The 23605-nt window shown below is 41.2% G+C and overlaps 1 long non-coding RNA gene across 1 annotated transcript; it reads right to left on the reverse strand.

The window, feature by feature from the left end:
- Nucleotides 1-970: 970 nt before the first annotated feature.
- Nucleotides 971-22690, reverse strand: mansc4 (MANSC domain containing 4). The gene is made up of 4 exons (XR_010006534.1): nt 19976-22690; nt 12779-13141; nt 9727-9861; nt 971-3163 (listed from the first exon to the last, which is right to left on the reverse strand). It is a non-coding gene; the product is annotated as an MANSC domain containing 4 (long non-coding RNA).
- Between the last annotated feature and the right edge of the window lie 915 nt (nt 22691-23605).

Consider the following 23605-nt stretch of genomic DNA (forward strand, 5'->3'; position numbering starts at 1 on the left):
TCTTAGTGACTACATTCTTACTTTCGGTTTCTTATACAGGTGACTATACTATATTTCTTTCAAAACATTTTGTTCCAGAAAATCAACCAACTTCTGTTCCCTAGTAATTAAATACTCTAGGGATCGTATTCACGCTCAAAATTATGCTGCCTTGAAGGATATAAGGATATAACACTGGTGTTTAAGTTTACATATATCGTGAAGCAAAGGTGAGAAGGGAAATTTCATTAATAGCATGTTGGGTTCTCTGTTATCTGGCAAGTTATCAATATCTTTAAACATCTATTGCCATTGCTGTTGCATGAATCTATTCTATTTTACTGGCATAGCCATAGCTACGGTGATGCAATGGGTTAAATCCATGTGCTGGCTGAACTGCTGTCGGTTCAAATCCCGATACAGAGTGAGCTCCCATCTTTCAGCCCTAGCTTCTCATGCGGGGACATGAGAGAAGCCATCCAGCAGGATGGCAAGACATCTGGGCGTCCCCTGGACAACGCCAATTCTCTCACAACAGAAGCACTTCTGGCACAAAAGAGCTACTATGTTCCTATATCCTGATTGGAACAAAAAAGCAAAATAAAGACTGCAGCAGCAATGGCAGTAGATGTTTAAAGCTACTCCGCCAGTTATTCAGTTTCGGTTAATATTGCTGAACAATTTGGAGTCAGGATTTAAAATACCAAGGTTTCAAATTTGAGTTTCAGAATTTTTTTATAGGTGGAACTAAGATGGTTTAAGAGATCTTCAGAGAGCAATTGCCAGTGCTTTAACTGTTTTGAGAGCATTCAGGGTGAGGAATGTTGACTACATTCTTAACTGAGTTGGTTCTCTCTCCTCCCTCCATGTTGGTGTATGCAGAAGCTAGAGAGAGTAAGGGGATTCTAAACAAATTGTAAGACTTCTCAGCTCCAGTTGTGTTGTTGTTGTTTAGTCTTCTTCAGAAGAATACACCAAGATACAAAAGGACTGAAGATATCATAAAGCTTTATTGCTCAGAATACAAGAGTCTGCTCTACTTCCCATCTATATAGGTCTAGCTACAGTGTTATAAATCACTCTTAGAGACCTGGCACCTATAGGTTGCCCATTTCCACATTCCGGAGTCCCTTTCCCCCTACCTCAAGGCAGTTGAGTTTTATGGCTGGTTCATATGTTCTGTTCTCCCTTTTGACTCATGGCCATCTGCTCTGTGTCAGCACTCTGTGTCCAGAGATGGCATGAGATGGGGATCATGACAACTTGTAAGAAAGCATGTTTGGCGTATGTTACACAGCAGAGAATCATATTGTCTGTCCTAACAATCAAAAGGTAGTTGCATTATTAGCTACTGTGATAGAAATAGTGCTTAGTACTCTTCAGTGCTCGCTGCACTTTTAATTGTATTATAGATCCTTGATGCTTAACTTCTGCTTTAGCAATCTATAATATAGATCAATGTTAGGATTTCTGGGAGTTGAAGGCCAAAAACATCTGGGAACCCACAGGTTAAGAACCACTTTCTTAGCCAATTCAAGGAAGGGCAGAAACGGAGGTTTAACATTTCAGAATAATGGGTCTCCCCATCTAACAGGTGGTGATTGTTGATTGAGCATACAGAGTTAGTATACTCTCTAGTCTGAATGTTTAGTAGGACCTCAGTTTTGATTATAAATGGGTTCCTTGTCCTACCAAAGCACCATATCTTTTTTTTTAATTGTAAGCTACCAGGAGTTCTGGTTGCAGCCAACACACATTTTGTTGCCTCAAATTTAGACCTGCTTTTGGGTATATTTGATCTGATTTTTTAAAAAATGGCACCAGTTCCTCCCATTAGCTCTAATTTTTTGAGATACAGAACCTATGACATACAAATCACCATCTGCTCGTCCACAGAAGACCATGATAACAATTTTTAAGAAACTAGAATTGATGCGTATCCAATGCAATTTTCTGAATTAGCATCCCAAATAACCCCAGGAGCAGGCCTAAAAACCAAGATCCCAAGAATTTTTGTTGTTGGGTTGTGTAATTAAAATCTGTATATTACAAACAGGAACTTCTGAGGATGCAAACTGCTCTTAGATTGAGATTTCCATAGTTCAAACAATGTCTCAGTGCATTTTTTTTAATATAAAATGTCCTAAAAGTGCCTCTAGTTTCCTTCTCTGCCCCCTTAGTGCAAGTGTTCATATTTAGTATTGATATGCTGACAGAGTGTTTGTGGCCTTATCACGTCCATTACTGGATAAATTTCAGAAAATGCTAAAAGGATAGATAAAGGAACTCAGTACGCTGTAGTGAACAGAAAACATATGTGCTGAGGAATTAGATCTTGTTCTAATTTAATGGTCAGATATAATACTCGTAACCAATCCAAGACAGACAAAAATGCTTCATTTTTAAAGCAATCGCAGCTACTTTTTCAGTTCTCAGTCTTGCAGTTCTCCACTCTAGTCTGCCCTTTTGAAATGTGAGATGTTAAGCTATCTGCTATTTGACATTTTTCCATTAAAGACCATTTTTGCCTGTACGCTGGCTCTCCCTCTCCGTCTTGGTGTATAGCGGCCATGCCTCTTGCGATGGCATCCTGTGGCAAGAAAAATGCTGCAACAACAGATCAGGATGAGTGAAGAACAAAGCATCACTGGAAGCAACCAGCTTTTCCTTCCTACTCCCTCCCAAGCTGGCTTGTGGCCTTGGTCCTCTGAAGTATAATTCCTTCCACCATAACCTTTGGTTTCATTCAGGTGTTTGCTGTTGTTCAGGTGGGCCATATTGGGTAAATGTGATAACATCTTGATGGATGTGAGCACAGAGGTAGGAAGTGTAGTTGCTTTGTCAGATGTGATTCTTGGACTCTTTCTTTCTGAAATGATGTTTGTCACGTTAGTAAAATGTCCCTCCATTGATGCCACTGTAGGTCCCAAATATGTAATGGACGCATTCTTGTACACAGGGCCACTTGCAGTCCTTGTAGTTTTACTGTTAGTTTCTAGTCCTTGTACTACTGCCGAAGGTGAGGTCTCGGGAGGAAGGCCCCTAGAAGTGGTGGTTGAGTCTTGGCATTTGTCTGAATCAGCAGCCCTTACGTTTCCATGCCTTTCCCATTTACTAAAAGAAGACTTAATAGTCACATCTTTAAAAGAAAGCTTCTCAAATACAAGGAGATCTGGATCAATGCCTGTTAGAATAGAATCAATAACAATAATAACAATAATAATAAGAATAGAAACAACAATAACAACAACAACAAAAACAACAACAAACACACGAGACCTCACAGTTGTGGAAAAGAAAAAAGTTTGGATTATTGATGTTGCCATACCAGGTGACTGTGAAATTGATGAAAAACAACAGGAAAAACTCAGCCGTTATCAGGATCTCAAGATCGAACTGCAAAGGCTCTGGCATAAACCATGGTCCCAGTGGTGATCGGCACACTGGGTGCCATGCCAAAAGATCTCAGCCAGCATTTGGAAACAATAAACATTGACAAAATTATGATCTGTCAACTGCAAAAGGTCACCTTACTGGGATCTGCACGTATCATCCGAAAATACATCACACAGTCCTAAAACACTTGGGAAGTGTTCGACTTGTGATTTTGTGATAGGAAATCCAGCATATATATCTTGTTTGCTGTCTTTGTGTCAATAATAATAATAATAATAATAATAATAATAATAATAATAATAATAATAATATCTTGTTTGCTGTGTCATACAATAATAATAATACAAGCTTTATTTCAGTGTTATAGCACAGTAATAAAGCTACAGTGAAAGCTGCCATACAGTCATATGTCTTAGGGAGAAAATTACATGTTCCATTGGATACTCCAAAAGCTGATCTAAAGCAAGTACAGTAGAGTCTCACTTATCCAACATAAACGGGCCGGCAGAACATTAGATAAGTGAATATGTTAGATAATGAAGAGGAATTAAGGAAAAACCTATTAAACATCAAATTACATTATGATTTTACATACAGTAGAGTCTCACTTATCCAATGTAAACAGGCCGGCAGAACGTTGGATAAGTGAATATGTTGGATAATAAGGAGAGATTAAGGAAAAGCCTATTAAACATTAAATTAGGTTATAATTTTACAAATTAAGCGCCAAAACATCATGTTATAAAACAAATTTGACAGAAAAAGTAGTTCAATGCTACTGTATTTACGAATATTGCACCAAAATATCACGATGTATTGAAAACATTGACTACAAAAATGTGTTGGATAATCCAGAACGTTGGATAAGTGAGACTCTACTGTATTAAGCACCAAAACATCATGTTCAACAACAAATTTGACAGAAAAAGCAGTTCAATACACAGCAGTGTTATGTAGTAATTACTGTATTTACGAATTTAGCACCAAAAAATCACAATGTATTGAAAAGATTGACTACTAAAAGGCAGACTGTGTTGGATAATCCAGAACATTGGATAAGCGAATGTTGGATAAGTGAGACTCTACTGTATCTTTAATTTCATACACTCAAATTCCCAAGCCTTTCTAACAAAAGGTTAACCTCAACAATGAAACCAGGGTTTAGTTTGGTCTCTGCTGGCAGAATACGCTAGCTAGATAAAGGTGTTATACCTTGTCTAACCTACAGATCTCAACAAGCAGTGGAGAACACAAGGGCCAAGGTGTGATGATATAAAGTCATGTGGTTCAGGACAAAATATTTGTGTGTGAAACACAAACCACTGTTCAAGTATTAGCAGGTTTCCTTGTAATTGTTTGTATTCTAAGTTTGTGTTTTGCATCAGAAGCAGTGCAGTTTAGAAGTAAAGTCAGTATCAGTATGCTGCAGTGTGTAGTCATTCTGTATTGAGCCAATGTTCAGTAATGTATTAGACTGAAGAGATTGAAACAGAATGCTTTAGAGAACCTACTGTTTAAACTCGCAGCCAATAAGAACTGTACCTGTATGCTGAATGAAATCAACTATGTTGCTTTTAACGAAGACTACCTATTTTTGGTCCCTTGAAATAATGATTTAAAAGCAATATATTTTATGGGATAGTAGATGTTTTTGGGCAACCGAAATAACATGTCTAAAGATCTGCTATATGTTTTGTGCATTGGCATATCTTTATTCCTAACAGAATCATAGAATCATAGAATCGTAGAGTTGGAAGAAACCTCGTGGGCCACCCAGTCCAACCCCCTGCAAGCAGCAGGAAAATCTCATTCAAAGCACCCCCGACAGATGGCCATCCAACCTCTGCTTAAAGGCCTCCAAAGAAGGAGCCTCCACCACAGTCCGGGGAAGAGAGTTCCACTGCTGAACAGCCCTCACAGTGAGGAAGTTCTTCCTGATGTTCAGGTGGAATCTATTAATAATCTAAGTCATTAATAAAGATGTTGAACCAAACCAGGCCCAGGACAGAACCCTGCAGCACTCCACTCATGACTTCCTTCCAGGATGAAGAAGACACATTGGTGAGCACCCTTTGGGTTTATTTGCTTAGCCAATTACAGATCTACCTAACCATAGTTTTGCCTAGCACACATTTGACTAGCTTGTTTGTCAAAAGGTCATGGGGGACCTTGTCAAAGGCCTTACTGAAATCCAGATAGGCTACATCCATGGCATTCCCCGCATCTACCCAGCTTGTAACTCTATCGAAAAAAGAGATCAGATTAGTCTGGCATGATTTTTTTGTTTTTGGTAAATCCGTGTTGACTATTAGCAATGACCGCATTTCTTTCTAAGTGTTTGCAGACCATTTCCTTAACGATCTTTTCCAGAATCTTGCTTGGTATTGACATAAGGCTGGCCGGATGATAATTGTTCGGGTCATTCTTTTTTTCCTTCTTGAAGATAGGGACCACATTTGCCCTCCTCCAGTCTGCTGGGACTTCTCCCGTTCTCCAAGAACTCTCAAATATGATTGCCAGTGATTCCAAAATAACTTCCGCTAGTTCCTTCCAAACTCTTGGGTGTAGTTGATTTGGCGCTGGAGACTTGAATTCATTTAGAGCGGCCAGATATTCCTGGATGATTTGTTTACCTATTTGAGGTTGAATTTCCCCCAATCCTTCATCCACTCCATGTTGCTGAGGTTGAGGCTGGCTTTCTTTTTGTGAGAAGATTGGGGCAAAGAAGGGATTAATTAATTCTGCTTTTTCCCTTTTCCCTTGTCAGAATTTCCCCATCTTCTCCTCGAGAGGCCCTGTTGCCTCCTTGTTCTTCCTTTTCCTACAATAGTAAGCAAAGAAGCCCTTTTTATTGTCTCTGGCAAGCCTGAGCTTATTTTGTGCTTTAGCCTTGCGAACCTTTTCCCTACAGGAGTTGGCTATTCATTTGAAATTCTTATTTGGTGATTTTTCCCTTTTTCCACTTCTTGTGCACATCTTTTTTGAGTCTTAGACCAGTTAGAAGTTCTTTGCACTTGTCTTATTTTCATTCTTTGTTGGCACTGTTTGCATTTGCACCTTGAGTATTTCACTTTTGAAAAACTCTCATCCACCCTTAACTTCCTTGTCTTTTAGTATTGGCGTCCATGGAATGCCGCTCAGTATTTCCTTCGTTTTTTGGAAGTCAGCTCTCCTAAAGTCCATAATGTGGGTTTGACTTGTCTTAGTTTCGGCCTTCCTTTGTATTGCAAACTGCACATGGTTGCTTGCCCCCCCCCCCTTTTAAAATTTTTTATTTATAATTATAGTGATACAATAAAAAGAAGAGAGCCGCATGTGAATACATACACACACACTCAAAAAAAAAAAAGCCAAAAACCAAAAACCTAAAATAAACAACCTCAACAACAGTTACCACTACCCCGCGACCCTCCCTCCCCTGCATGTGGTCTTCCAGTTCCCCTGCTCTGCGGTTGCTTCTTACTTTTCCCCTTTCTTTCCCGAACGATATTCTTCGAACCCAAGAGTAACTGCTCTTACACAATATTTTCCTCTATATTTCCAAGTCTCTTTTTTCCTTGAAATATCTATTTAATTTATCCCAGTCTGTTTTTGCATCCATTCTTTTTGAGATTATCTGTGTTAATGTGTCCATATTTCGTATGTCCATTAATTTCTAGCGAGGGTATCTCCATTGTTTTCCAGAATTTTGCGATCATGATTCTGGCGGCGCTTATCATGAATATAAACAGTTTTTCATTATTTGCGTCCATGAAAAAGTCTGTTAACCCTAGTAGAAAATATTCCGGTTTTAGTGCAAGTTTTATTTGTAATATAATCTCCATTTCTTTCTGTATTGTTCTCCAGAACCTTTTTATTTTCTTGCACCCCCACCACATATGGAATAAATCTCCCTTCTCTTTTTTACATTTCCAACACTCTTCCCCACTCTTGCCCTTGTTAATTTTTGTCAGCTTTACCGGTGTGATGTACCACCTAAAGTAAATTTTGTACCAACTTTCCTTTAACGATATTGAATATGTGTATTTTAGTCTCTTTTGCCAGCATCTTTCCCATTCCTCAAACCTTATAGTATGTCCGAACTCTTTTGCCCATGTAATCATGTTTTCTTTTACATGAACCTCTTCTGTTTCCCATATCAGCAACTGTTGATATAGAATTTTAATTACTTTCTTTTCAAGATTTAAAATCTTGTCCCATACTGTTTTGTTCCTTTCAAATCCTATTTTAAAACCTTCCCTGATCTGCCAAAAGTTTAGCCAGGTTATAGATGGTTCTATTTGTTTGATCTCCTCGTATGATTTTAACACTGTTCCCTGATTATCTATTTTTGCCATTTGTTTGTAAGTTAGCCATCTTTCCCTAGGGATCTCTCTCATATGTTCTGACTCTAAGGGAGAGAGCCATAATGGTGTTTTCCTATAAAATCTGTGTTTATATTTCTCCCATGTTGCTAATAATGCTTTCCTCAGATAATGGTTGTTAAAATTTCTCTCTTTGTGACCTTTTCTTTTCCATAAGTATGCATGCCATCCTTTGTATAAGTCCTGACCTTTTAATGCCAATATCCTAGCCTTCCGTAAGTTAGCCCACTCTTTTACCCATTCCAATGCAGCAGCGTTGTAATACAGCTGAATGTTGGGAACGCCCAACCCTCCTCTCCGGATGTCATCTTTCATGTATTGAAACTTTATCCTCGCTCGCTTTCTTCCCCAGATGAATTTATTAATCTCTCTCTGCCATTCCTTCAAAAAAAGTTTGTTATTTAGAATGGGTAGGTTCCTAAATAGAAATAGCATTTCCGCTAGAATCTTCATTTTTATAACAGCTATTTTTCCTAATAGAGAAAGATGTAGAGCATCCCATCTTGCCATTTTCTTTTTCAGTTCTTTCCATTTTTTGCTATAATTATTTTTTTGTAATTGAACATTACTTGCTGTTAGTTCAATCCCTAAATATTTGACTTTTTTACTATCTCAATTCCTGTTTTCTGTTGTAGCTCCTCTTTATGTAATTGTGAGATGTTCTTCGTCAGAATTTTGGTTTTACTTCTGTTTATCTTTATACCTGCTATCTCCCCAAACTTCTCAATTACTTCAAGCCACCTCTTAATCTTGTCTATAGGTTCCTCTATGATGCAGACGATGTCATCCGCGTATGCGCGTGTCTTATAACTGTTATTTTTAGTGCTTAGTCCTTTCAACTCTCTGTTTTTCCTTATTGTTTCCAGCAGTATATCTAATGTTAATATAAATAATAAAGGTGAGAGGGGACACCCCTGCCTTGTCCCTTTCTTTATTTCTAAAGTGTCCGACAACTGCCCATTTATAATAATCCTTGCCGTTTGTTTGGTGTAGATGTTTCTTATTGCATTTTGAAAGTAGTGTCCTATATCCATTTCGGAAAGAATTTCAAATATGCAGAACCAGTTTACACTGTCAAATGCTTTTTCAGCATCTAGGAATAGGAAGGCCATTTCTTTTTGTCTGTTCTTTTCGTAATACTCAATTGCGTTCAATAAAATTCTTAAGTTTTCTTTTTGTTGCCTCCTCACTTCTGTGTGAACCCAACTGCCACTTGAGTTCAGCGATGCTGGCTCAGAAAGCTTCAATCGGAAGCCAACAATCAGTCAAAACAGTAGCACCTTCAAAACAATAGCAGAGCAGCTAGCCTTAATTACAGGAGGCAAGCCCACACTCAGCTTCCTAATGCAGTCTCAGAAAAGAGTCAAGCACACAGCTTCCTAATGCAGTCTCAGAAAAGAGTCAAGCACACAGCTTCCTAATGCCACTTGAGTTCAGCCTCTGGCTCAGAAAGCTAAAGCAAAGGAGCAAAGCTGACTTCTTGCCTCCTCACTTCTGTGTGAACCAAACTGCAGCTGTATGAACCCAACTGCAGAGAGATAACCAGGTATATCAGTCTAACAACTGAGAAGCCTAATTTGCCTTCCGTGAATACTAGTGGAGAGTATTTAACTCTTCTCAGGAAGATCATACTTTACAAATAGGTTATGATTATTCCAAAAAGTGTGAATGCCAATTAATCTCCAAAAAGGTCACGCTTCCAAAAGGCTATGGAGATTTCTGGTTTTCCAAAAGGTTATGATCTCCAAAAAGTCATGCCTTTCCAAAATCCCACACTTGTTTAAATAGAAAAGTAGAAAACTAGAGAAGAAGGTCAACGGAGTAATTAGAGTGGCCAGGGAAATGGTTCAGCACATCTTTCCCCATCATGTTTTTACTTCAAATGTTCATCCTCAAGATGCATTTAAAAATAAAATTGTGCTGGAACCTTGTTAAACACATTTACACACATCATGCAGACTTTTCTTGCTGTGTAATAGTATCTTACCTGTTGTAATGTTGTATAATACAGCATTGGCCTTAGGCTTCAGTATACAGCTCTCCAACATTGGACAGTAAATATGCGCACACTTAAGATTCAGGTTGTTGGTTTCATTGTAGAAAACTGCCAAGTTACAGGAAACTAGGAATTGGGAAAGAAGAAAAGCTTTGAGCTGACACAGGATGTAAGGGGTCTTGTACAAATATATCTTTGGACCAGTCTTTGGATGCCTTGAGATTTCTTTTAGCGTGATGCTGTTGTAGTAAACAACAAAATTCTTAATAGAAATAATTTGAGATCAAAGGTAATTGTAAACAGAACTACACGAGAGACTTGCTGGTTGTCCTTGTTCTAAAGAAATAGGCTCAATTTACATATTGCATTAAGAACAGGGATCAACAGCCCTAGTCAAAATAGCCAATGATAAGAAGTGCTTGGAGCTGCATTACCAACATTTGAAGGCTGCGTAATTCCTACTAGGCATGTGCGATCCATGAAAAAAATGGTTCAAAACTCGCTTCAAAAGTAGGGGGTACTGGAGCTTTGTTTATAAAGTCATTTCCGAATTTTGAAGAAAAAAATTCAAAACTTTACAAAAATTTGGAATATTCGTAATTACCTCGTTAATGGCGGATGTGCATGCGCAATGGCAAAAAAAAGCACTGGGGGAAATTTCGAGGACTTCAGAAAATTTGTTTTTGTGGCTGAAACTCAGTGAAATTGGTGGACAGTGTCCCAGCAAACCATTAGTGGACAGGACACGGTGCAACTCTGACCTGTAACCGCCAGCCAAAAAGCCCCCCCCCCCCCCCCCGCTGGCCACAGTTCCAGGACAACATGTCAGAGCCAGCAGCTCTAAAGGAAGGAACAGCCATCTGAGGAATCTAGTGTAGAGTGGGGCTGGGTGTTCCCTCGGTTGGCTGGCCAAGTGGCCATCCTGCTGGAAGTTCCAGCTAAAATCCATCAGCTAACCAAACAAAAGGAGCAATTCAGAAACCCTGGAAACAAATCCGCTATGTCCCCACCAGCCAAAAAGGCCCCAAACCATACATGAAAACAACCTGGGAACGAAAGAAAAGGGCTGCCAGGCAGCGGACACATAAGCAACGGATGCTTTGCCAGGGCAGAAAAGCATGCCGGTCCTCTAACCGGACATGAAAACAACCCGGGAACAAAAGAAAAGACCTGCTTGGTAGCAAGCACCCAAGCATCGTTTGCTTTACAATGGCAGAAAAGCATGCTTCTGCACAGCTTCTTCATCCAGCCACAGTTGGCCGGCCACCACTCTGCCCCACCGTTAGACAGTGGAAGGGTTCTCCACCATGACTCTGCCAGCTCCAGCTGGCCATCGTTGGCTGGCCCCTACCCCGCCCCACCATCAAGATTGTGGGGCGGGAGTCTGCCTTTGTCGGCTTGGCTCCCTCTCCTCTGGGGTGCCAACCACCGTTGGCCGGCACCCACCCCCCGCCCCTTCGTTAGGATCGTGGCGTGGGGGGTCTGACTTTTTGGTCGATGGTGAAATGGTGGCTTGGCTCCCACTCCTCTGGGGGGCTGGCCACCCCCCCCCCCACCCCTCTGTGAAAAATGCAGGGCAGGGGTCTGACTTCTTGGCTGGCAGAGACAGGGCAGCAGCACTCCTCCTGGCCCCCCAGAAGCCCATCTTGCTCCTGAGGTAGGATCGTGGGGTGGGTAAAGACGACTCCATTGTGCAGTGCGCAGTTGCAAATTGGCACAACCATTGCCAATAGGCAGCCCGAAAACGGTCTAAGGCCAAAGAAACCCAACCTGCATTGTAGCCCGTACCGCTCTCCAGGCAGCCATACAGTTTGGCCCGCGATGCAAAACCAACCTGTCACCGCCAGCCAAAAAGGCAGGCATCCCGCCCCACCCCAGGAAGGAATCTGTGGGCCACAGTGGAAGGGTTCTCCTTTGGGAAACGTGATGGCACTCAGATCTCTAATGAGAACAGTGAGAATGCCTGCCTGGCATGTGCTTTCCATAGGTCCGCTGAGCAGCACTCCACCATCTCTCTGCCAGCTGAAAAGGCCCCACCCCATGCCGGCCACAGTTGCCCGACCCCCACCCCCATAAGATCAAGCAGGAATTTTTAAGAAAGTCTGGCCAAGGGACCAGAAAGGAATGCTTTTAAAAAATACTCACATAATGAAAATTATGAAAACAATCAACACATAAAGAGCGTCTGTGCTGAACAGGGCAAAATCCCTCGCTTCGAATGCTTTAAAAACGCAGAAAGGCATGCCAGTCCCCCAAACTGGACGTGAAAAGAACCATGGAAAGAGAGAAAGGAAAGGCCTGCCTGGTAGCAGGTGGAAAACAAGCATCGGATACTCCACACCGCAGAAAAGAACACCAGGCCCCGGAAGTCCAAAGGACCCAAGAAAGAGATAAAGAAAAGACCCCCTTACAAGGGGGTGGCACCCGAGCATCAGATATTACTTCTGTTATCATTTGAGATAATCTAGAACAGAGTTTTCCAAACTGTGCTCCTCCAGATGCTTTGGACTTCAGCTCCCATAATTCCTAACAGCTGGTAAGATGGCTGGGATTTCTGGGAGCTGAAGTCCATAATACCTGGAGGAGCAGCGTTTGAGAAACACTGATCTGGAAGGATTTCAGTGTAGGCAAGTCCCCACACTTTTTGGCCCCGTGGGGACTATGGACAATGGGCAATAAAAGGCAGGTGGTTTTTTTACTCCGTCTTGACTATTTGTAACCCACCATTATTGCTATTTTTGCCTATCTGACTGAACAATTCCATCTAAAACCTGATAAATATTGCGGAATTACTGTGTTTAACCTCCTGGCCACTTTAGAGCAGGTTGGATGGGAGAATAAAGCCAATAGCTCTATAGATATCAAGGTCAATACTCATAGATGACCCTATCAGGAATTATAGAAATTGTGGTTCAACAATATATAGAAGGCCACAAGTTGCCTACAGAAAGTTGGGAAGAGTTTATACGATACATTAATTTTCAATTTCAATGTTTTTTTTATAGATTGCTTTGATTTTTTACAGACACGAACTAGTTCTTACCGTTCTTGAGAAGGCAACAAGTCTGGCTACACCGCAGTGCTGTTGATTCTGCATATACTTTGATGATGTGGGCCCCTTTCCTCTGTGAATTCTCCAGATCAATTCCAAGACCTGGGAAGCGCCGGATCCAACAGTTTTTGAAAAATGTGGTGGGTGAGCAGAGGGAGTCTGACTGCCATATCCAGCCCAAAAGCAGGAACAATTCCGATGTAGCCATCAGCAGAAACATCTCAGTAGGGTGAGTTTACTAGAAGTCTTTCCTCCAAAGCAGAAGCATAGTCTATCAGAAAGCATGTGTAGGTGGCAGTGATCTAACCAATCTTATTGCAGCTTATGTTCCTGTGCTTTCAAAGTAAGATAGTGCTGAAATGAGAAAGTATTTTCAAACATAGAAAATAAGGTTTTTCCAGCCTCAGAACCAACAGCAATCATCTTTGAGAATTCCTGGAGAACAGGAGAAGTTCCAGCAGACTGGAATAAGGCAAATGTTGTCTCCAACTTCCAACTTTTTTCTCAAAAACAAGTCATGCCAAATTGACCTTATCTCTCTTCTTTTTTTTATAGAGTCCCAAGCTTGGTCAATGAAAGGAATTCTATAGGTAGAACATATCTTAATGTCAGTAAGACCTTTAACAAGCTTCTCCATTACATTCTTACAAGAAGCTAATAAAAGTTAGGTAGACTGGGGATTGGTCAACTTGTTTAACTCAAAGGGCACTTACCAATTGCTCCTCCTGGAGAGAAGTGACTAGTAGGGTGCCACAGGGGTCTATCATGGGTCTGGTGCTATTCAACATCTTTATGAATGACTTGGGTGATGGAATGGAAAGCATGCTTATCAAATTTGCAGACAACTCCAAATTGGGAGGGATAGCTAATACCCCAGAGGACAGGATTCGAATCCAAGATGACCTTAACAGATTAGAGAGTGGGGCCAAAACTAACAAGTTGAATATCATCAGGGAGAAATGTTTGGTACTACACTTAGGCAATAAAATGAAATGCACAGATATAGGATGGGTGACATCTGGTTTGAAAACAGTACATGTGAAAGAGATCTAGGCTTCTTGGTAGACCACAGATTTGACATGAGTCACTGGTGTGATGTGGTAGTTTAAAAATCCAATGCAATTCTAGGCTGCATCATGTAAAGAAATCGAAAAAAAGCAGAGGAAGTGGTGGTTTAGTGTCCTTTGTCTCAATAGAACTAGCCAGAGAAGCCCAGATGGCGGGATTTGGCCTGCAAAATAATGATCTCTTGCCAGTACAAATCAGCACTGACATAGGGAAGATTTTTTTCTGTATAAATGTTTATTTCCCCCTGCTAATGGTCTGTTAGTGATTACCAAAATATGGGAAGACCTAATGTTCTTACTTGACCAGATATATTTGAAAGCTCCCACAACATTAATTCTTAAATGCAGAGACTTTAATGCCCGGATTGGAGATGCCTCAGAGGGCTTTTTGCAACTCTTTAAGTTTAGATTTGGAGGATATCTTTTTAACTTCTCATACTTCAGTGGATGCTAAATATAACCAGCAGGGCTTTACACTTTTAAAATTTATATTTCATCATAACTTATATACCTTGCATGGGAGTCCAAAGGACATATCCAAAGGTTATTATACATATTTGAGCAACATTAGTATAGTGTCTGGATCAGTATGGGTAAACTTAAGCCTCCGGTTCTCCTCTTTCTTCTCGTCCTTTCAGCATGAGGATGTGGCGGCGAACTCTTGAGAGCTCTCAGCAGCCACATGTTTGCCTGTCCTCTCACCTAATAACTGGACATTTCCTTTTCTTGGAAGGCAGCATCATTTTGCAAACCTTTCAGTCATGCATGCCTCATTACAAAAGCTAAAAAGCCAACATAAAAACTATTTAAATTGCAAAGTGCTTATTTTAAAAAAATATTTTAAGTTGCACATGACTGGTGCAAACATGAATGTTCAGGGAAGTGCAGCTGCAAACTCTGAACTCTCGAAGTCATACACTTCATACATAAAAAAGGAAACCGCACCAAGTAGGAGATGCTGGGATTAGGTCCCTGCTGCTGGGGTTAGGTCAATGTGATTTGTGCTTTGTCCAAAGAAATGTTCAAATATGCTTTGTGCAGTATGAAGCAGGGCTAGGCAGACATGCTCCTATATCAGGTAAGATGGTTTTTTTTTATCACTGCAGAAGCCATTTTGGAGACTAATGTGATAACCCATGTGATTACCTGGGATGTGTCTTCATATGCCAACCACCAGGATACAATATTCTTTTAGGGCAGAACAGGGCAACTGTCAGGAGTTGAGGTCTACATGCTCTCTAAAGCACTGCTTTAAAAACATTGGAGGGAATATGATTTGTTATTTTTCTCTTAATGTATCAAATGATATACTTATGTACACCTAGGAATTTCCTTAAGAATAAAGAAACTGTTATCTGTCACTACCGACTTTGAGAGAGTGGCCTCTAAGTTTGTTACAGAAAGAAGTTATTATTAGTGCTACTGTTTATTTATTTATTTACTTACAGTATTTATATTCCGCCCTTCTCACCCCGAAGGGGACTCAGGGCAGATCATATTATACACATACAGGGCAAACATTCAATGCCCATAAACACATCGAACCGAGACAGAGACAGACAGACAGACAGACAGACGCAGAGGCAAGTTAACCTTCTCCTGAGGGGATGTTCAATTCTGGCCACAGGGGGGAGCAGCTGCTTCATCATCCACTCTGATGGCACTTCCTCACTTCCTCATTCCAGTTGTAAATTAGTTAAACTTGCCTCCCCACTTTTTATAAGTGGTACCTTATTTCCTACTTGATAGATGCAACTATCTTTCGGGTTGCTAGGTCAGCAACGAGCAGGGGCTATATTTTATTTTTAATTGACAGGTGCTCACCTCGCCACGGGCTGGCCTCGAACTCATGACCTCATGGTCAGAGTGATTTATTGCAGCAGTTGCTCAACAGCCTGCGCCACAGCCCCGCCCCCAAAAATGCAAATACTGTTGCATTTTTGCAAGGGTTTCCAACCCCAAACATTTTAACAGCTTAAATCTGACCACGAGGAGAACAGAAGTGGAGAAGGAACGAGGAAAACCAGTGGTAGCTAGAGATGTAAGCAAAGAATATAAACTTTTGATTAAGAAAAGAAAAATGGCACCACATACACACAGCACAGAAAACACAGGTTTGCAAAGCAAACATGCATCCTTTTAACTTTCATTGCCAAGCAGGAATTGCTTGCATGAAAAGTGTCCTAGGCTCAAACAGCTTCTCCTGCCATTTGTATTGATAGGACCTCCAAAAGACAAGGCATACATGTTTGCCAGTGCTAAGAAAGACCATCAGTAGAGGTCTTTCTCCAGCCCCTTCTGCATTGCTGTATATCCCAGGATCTGATCCTAGATTATCAGCTTAAAACTGGATTATATGAGTCCACACTGCCATATAATCAAATTCAAAGCAGATAATCTGGATTGTATATGGCTGTGTAGAAGGGGCCACCGTTTCACTACTGTGTTTCCCCAAAAATAAGACAGTGTCTTATATTAATTTTTGCTCCCAAAGATGCACTAGGTCTTATTTTCAGGGGATGAAAAAGAATTCACATTTATTGTTGAACAAAAAAATGAACATTTATTATATACTGTACAGTAGTTGTCATCACAAACCTGCAAACCAAACAAACTGTGAATCCTATCAAGAATTTCTTGATTTCCATGTGCAACACTATGTTACGTACATTTACCGATCCTGCATGCTCTGGTGTTCTGTTTGGCGGGCATGCTTCCAAATACAAACTTTGCTAGGTCTTACTTTCAGGGGAGGCCTTATATTTAGCAATTCAGCAAAACTTCTATTAGGTCTTATTTTCAGGGGATGTCTTATTTTCGGGAAAACAGGGTAGAACAGAACCAATAAAAGAGAGACTTTTAAAATTTACTTTACCTCCTTGCTGTATGGGTTCTAGAAATAACTATATTTCACTTGTATTTCACCAGTTCCTGGCTACAACTGGACATTTCAAACAGTAGTACAGCCAGAATTAAAATGTGGTACAGACCATGTTTATCATTGTTTCTGGAGTATAGATTGTGCAGGTTACTAACTGGAGATGACTATAGGAATCATATTGAAGCAGCTCCACTGGCTGTCAATAAGTCTCTGGTCCCAATTCATAGTTCAGGTTATCACCTATAAAGCCCTACATGACTTGGGTCCAGCCTATATTCATGACTGCATCTTCCCCTATGAACTCAAAGATATGCCGGGGAGGGCCTTCTTGGTGGTCCCCCCCCCCCCGGCTCTGGAACGCCCTCCTCAGCGAACTTAGACAAGCCCCTACACTACAACACTTTAGGAAAGAGTTAAAAACTTGGTTTATCCAGCAGGCATTTGATAATGTTTTGACACTGACCAGAACTGACTGCCAATCACTTAGCACTTTATATCTACATTCTGGGCAATCAATTGCTATATTGATGATATGGATTGTTAAACTGATTCTATTTTAATGTTGTTTTATCCAATTTATATACCTGGTTTATGCAAACCCAATCAACAATTGGGCCACACAGTCTACAGAAAACCTAGACACACAGATAGATACCTTCATAAAAACTCCAACCATCACCCAAGTCAAAAAAGAAGCACAATCAAAGCCCTGACAGACTGTGCACAAAGAATCTGCGAACCTCACCTCCTCCAAGGTGAACTAAAACACCTAAACTGGGCTCTACAGGTCAATGGATACTCCACCATGGACATCAGAAGAGCTGCAAGGCCAAGAACAAGCCATGAGAGTCAAGACAAAGATCCACCCAGAGGAAAAGTGTTCTTACCATACATCAAGGGAACCACTGACTGCATAGGCAAACTGATGAAGAAGCGAAAGACAATCCTCTCTCCTCTGCAGGAGTCTACCGTATACCATGCAGCTGTGGACAAGTCTATATGGGGGCCACCAAACACAATGCCCAAACATGAATCAAAGAACATGAAAGGCACTGCAGACTAACTCAACCAGAGAAATCAGCCATAGCAGAGCACTTGATGAACCAACCTGGACACAGTATATTATTTGAGAACAAATGCTTGACCACTCCAACAACTATCAGGTCATACTACAGAGAAGCCATTGAAATTCACAAACATGTGGACAACTTCAACAGAAAGGAGGAAACCATGAAAATGAACAAAATTTGGCTACCAGTATTAAAAAAAACTCAAAAATCAGAACAGTAAATAAGAAGCAACTATCTGAAATCAGAGGAGTTCCAGACAGGGGCAGCTAATGACTCTGAACAAAGGATGCCCCCAAGCAGGAGATGAACCTTTCCAATGCTAATTAAGGTGATTAACTGCAACATTCACACTGGCTTCCAACTGACAAAAAGTTCTTCTCACACCCTGGACTCTCCACAGATATATATTAATCTTCCTTGCTTAGTTGCTCCATCCTCACAACCTCTGAGGATGCCTGCCATAGATGTGGGTGAAACGTCAGGAGAGAATACTTCTGGAACATGGCCATACAGCCCGGAATACATACAACAACCCTGTGATCCCGGCCATGAAAGCCTTCGTCAACACATTATATAATGTTGTTAATTGTTTTTATGTTGATGTATTTTATTTTATGTATTATGTATTTCATGTATGGCATCTTTGTGTGCTATTTTGTAAGCCGCTCGAGTCCCTATGGGAGATGGTGGCAGGGTATAAATAAAGTTATTATTATTATTATTATTATTATTATTATTATTATTATTATTATTATTTTGGACACAGTCATTCTGGTCAGATTATATAAAGCAGGCATTTGAAATGTGTCACCTACCCAATAAGCATTATCACCAGAAAGCATATACAGTATCACAATGAATGAAAAGGCTTTAAAGTGGAAGTACAGTAGAGTCTCACTTATCCAACATAAACGGGCTGGCAGAACATTGGATAAGCGAATATGTTGGATAATAAGGAGGGATTAAGGAAAAGTCCATTAAACATCAAATTAGGTTATGATTTTACAAATTAAGCACCAAAACATCATGTTAGACAACAAATTTGACAGGAAAAATAGTTCAATACACAATAACGCTATGTAGTAATTACTGTATGTACGAATTTAGCACCAAAATATTACGATGTATTGAAAACATTGACTACAAAAATGCGTTGGATAATCCAGAATGTTGGATAAGCGAATGTTGGATAAGTGAGACTCTACTGTAGTAATATGCTGCTAGTGGAGGGCTCCTCTTCCTTTTATCCAGTCATCCATGTCTGCATCTACAATACTGGGTTCCCTTCTTGCTCCTTTCCGATTATCATTATTTTTCCTTGCAGTCACTCATATTTTGTGGTGGCTGAGCAAACTCAGCCTCACTGGGCCATTGGGAAGGTGCACTTCCCAAACTTGTTTTTTTCCAAAGATTTTTTTGTACATCTGCAAGTTTAGTGCTCCTGATACACTTGTCTACATAAGTATCATCTGAGGACTAGAAATAAACTGATTGATAAACAAAGATATCTCGTTTTTCATATGAATAAAGATTAATCGACAGTTCTGAGTGATAATAGTACAGCTATCGCTTCCTTTGTAAAAAAAAATCTGTTTATTTGTCATTTTGAGTCAAACTTGCTTCTATTTCCATTAATTTTCCTGGTAAGATTACATGTTCAAATTTTATAGGCATTCCCATGAAATGGGAATGTGATGGCTTTGATTTCAGCATTCAGTTTTGATTTTCATTTTTAACTACAGTATTAATAAATTCAATACAATCCTCAACATGTCTTCTTAGTAAGTTTCTCTGAGTTCCAGCACCTTAATTCCAAGTAAAGGTGGGATAAGATTGCAGCCTCATTCATTATATTCCAATCGCATTTTCTTTTTATGGCTCAAACTTATCTCATTACCTCTTGTAAGAAGATTTGCAACCAGATTTCTCTGTACAGCAACAAGGCTTTGGCTCACGATTCTCTTGTTTCAATCCAGATCTTTAATTTGCAGGCTGCACTGTCCATTTAATGATTTTTAAAAAAAATCAAACAAACTAATATTTCCTGAAATTTTATATTTTATCTTCTGGACTGGTAGAAAATAAACGAGATGGAAGAGATAAAAAGGGGACAAAAAACACAAGCATGGCTATTGCAAAACTATCCGAAGCACACAATCACTTTTCTTACCTGAACTCTTTGGAGCTGATGTTCCTTTTTTCCAGCAGAGAAAGAAACAAATATTTTCTTGAAAAAATGAAAGGTAGGGCTACACTACAATAATTTGACCACACGCAAGAAGACCATTTTCTAAATTCATATATTGAGAAATTTGCGCTTGCTTTAAGGCTGTTGATCCATTTGTAAAAGCACCTGAGAGCAGCGGGAAGATTGTGCTAGCCAAAAGATGGTTCCCCTTGCGCGCTTACACACACACACATATCCCTGCATTCAGAGAGAATGGCAGCAAAGTTCCTTTCCCCTGAGATCTAGTGGCTGGAACTTAACCCCTTTCCTGCCAATGAGGCAAAACCAGCTGAATTTAGAAGAGTTTTTTAAAAGTTATTTGACCGCAATAATTTTTTATTTAAAAATTATTTTCCTGATTCAGAGCATGTAGTGATTACTTTTATAATTTGACCAATTATGTAGAATTGCATAAGCTTTCCTCAATTTCCATTAACATATGCATTTCCTTTTCTAATATGCCTATTGTAAGCTACTTATTCTGCCTTTAATGTAGACAAGATTTCATCTACCATTTGTCCCTATAATCTGCTATACATAGATTTGGAATATAAGTTGTAATTATAAACCCTCGATGGATTGTCACCTTGTCTTGGTGAGGGGGCTTGCGTGTTCCAATGAACCTGCGGGCACAACCACTGGAGTGATGCACTCCCAGGAGTGGCCGCAGGGGAGGTTCCAGACCAAGCACAATCTGAAGACCCAAAGACCTCAACGGTGGAGCAGGCGGAGGATAACATGATACATGTTACAATGGCTGTGAAGGCGGAAGAAGGCTGCAACAGACTGAGAAGCCACTCTTGTTGTGTTAACCACACCACTGCTGGGACCTCATTCTGTGAAGACTATGTGTTGACCGGCTGTGCACCGACCTCCACACATTTAAAAAAATCACACACAGGCGTCTTCCAAGAAAAATGAAAACAAACCAAAAATGTCCCATGGCAATCAGCGAGTGGTGACGGGGACAGGACTGTGAAATCTGGAAGCCCCTAGTCACAGACTGGCACATGGGCGGTGGATATGGACTCAGTCGTTCTACCTCAAGGACCGAGGCAGTTGAGTAGTCCGGCAGCTGTATCCATGACTGAGCAGCCCTTTTTAGGATCCGCTCTGCTCACCCCACACGGGGAAGGGGCTAGAAAAGGTGCCCTAAACATAGTCTGCCTCTCTTACCCTGACTGGACTGCCACGTCCAGAGGGTCACCACTCTGCGGCCAAAAAAGAGAAATGAACTTTGGAACATGGAACGTACGGACACTGTTGGATAACACTGACAGCGAACGCCCCGAACGCAGGACTGCTATCATTGCAAGGGAGCTGGGACGCTTTAAGATCGACATAGCAGCCCTTCAGGAGACCCAGAGAGCAGGAGAGGGACAGCTGAAGGAAGAAAAGGGAGGCTACACCTTCTTCTGGAAGGGACTGCCTGAAGAAGAGTGAAGAATACACCGAGTTGGCTTTGATATCAGAAATAACCTGGTGAAGCACCTGACTGAAGCACCCACTGGCATCAATGAACGACTCTCAACCCTCCGAATTAACCTTGCCAAAAACCAACAGGCAACCATCATATGTGTCTATGCACCAACTCTAGATGCTGACGAAGACATCAAGGAAAATTTTTATTGTCAGCTGGACACCGTCCTAGCGGAGATTCCTAAGGAGGACAAAATCATCCTCCTGGGGGACTTTAATGCCAGAGTCGGATGGGACTCTGACCTGTGGCCAGGGATCATAGGAAAAGACGGGGTCGGAAACAGCAACTCGAATGGCATCTTGCTTCTCACCAAATGTGGAGAGCACAACCTTGCCATCACCAACACGCTCTTCCACCAGAAAAACAAGCTCAAGACATCAAAGCATTGGCACCTCTTGGACTATGTCATTACACGTGCCAGAGACCGCCGCGATGTGCTTCTCACAAGAGCCATGACAGGTGCTGATGACTGCTGGATGGACCACAGGTTAATCCGATCCACGATGGCTATCAAGATCATCCCCAAACGCAGACTCCAAGGAAGAAAAACAAGGTGTAAAATGAACACCCAAGCCCTTCAGGAGCCCTCCAAACGAGCCCTTCTCCAAACAACACTCAAGGATCATCTACCCACAGAACACCCCGAAAATGTTGAGGAACATTGGAACAAACTGAAGACCTCCATCATCACAGTCTGCAAAGACACCATTGGAAACCAAACTAAGAAACATCAAGACTGGTTTGACGATAACGACAAAGAGATCCAACAGCTAATTGATAACAAAAGGGAAGCCTTCCAAACATGGCAGAGAGACACCAACTGTGCTGCCAAGAAAAAGATCTATGCCAGTGCAAAAGCTGAGGACCAGATAACTCAAGAACATCTGGTGGATAAAGAAGGCTGAAGAAATCCAACACCTTGCAGATACCCATGATGCTCAGGGATTTTTCAAAACCACAAAGATCATTTACGGACCAAGAAACCATGGCATACAGCCCCTACGCTCATCAGATGGAACCAAACTTCTGAAGGACAAAACATCAATTGCACTACGTTGGAAAGAGCACTATCAGAACCTGCTGAATCGCAGCTCCAATGTGGCCAAAGAGACCATCTCACAAATCCCGCAACATCAAACCAGGGATGAGCTTGCAGCACTGCCTAGTTTGGAAGAAGTTAGCAATACCATCAACAAAGCCAGTGGACCTGATGGGATTCCTGCTGAAATCTTCAAAGCGGGTGGACCTGAGCTGATACAACAACTCCACCAGCTCATTGAAAAGGTGTGGGTGAACGAGAAAACCCCAGCAGACTTCAAGGATGCCACCATCATCACCCTTTTCAAGAAAGGGGATAGAAGAGACTGCGGGAACTATCACCTTCTAACTTCCGCTGGGAAAATCCTCGCAAGAATCCTTGCAAACCGCCTTCTCCCTGGCTCAGAAGACACCCTCCCAGAATCCCAGAATGGCTTCCGTCCCTCCAGAGGAACAGTGGACATGATCTTCACTGCACAACAGCTCCAAGAAAAATGCAGGGAACAAAATCAACCTCTGTACATGGCATTCATTGACCTTGCAAAGGCATTCGACACAGTGAATCACAGCGCTCTCTGGGCCATTCTCCAAAAGATCGGGTGCCATGACAAATTTGTGAACATCCTGCGGCTCCTCCATGATGACATGATGGCAACAGTCTTGGACAGCAACGGCTCCCAAAGTGACCCATTTAAGATGGAATCAGGTGTCAAGCAGGGATGTGTTATTGCCCCTACCTTATTTCCCATCTTCATCGCTATGATACTTCACCTTGTTGATGGGAAGCTTTCCACCGGAGTGGAAATCATGTATCGGACAGATGGCAAGCTATTTAACCTCAGCAAACTGAAAGCCAAAACCAAGGTCACCACAACATCTGTTATAGAACTCCAATATGCCGATGACAACGTAGTCTGTGCGCATTCAGAAGAAGACCTACAAGCCACTCTAAATACCTTCGCAGAAGCATACGAGAAGCTCGGCCTCTCATTGAACATCGGGAAAACCAAAGTGCTCTTCCAACAGGCACCAGCTAACCCCTCTGCAAAGCCAGG

This window comes from Anolis carolinensis, chromosome 5, assembly GCF_035594765.1.
Source record: "Anolis carolinensis isolate JA03-04 chromosome 5, rAnoCar3.1.pri, whole genome shotgun sequence".
Lineage (NCBI taxonomy): Eukaryota > Metazoa > Chordata > Lepidosauria > Squamata > Dactyloidae > Anolis > Anolis carolinensis.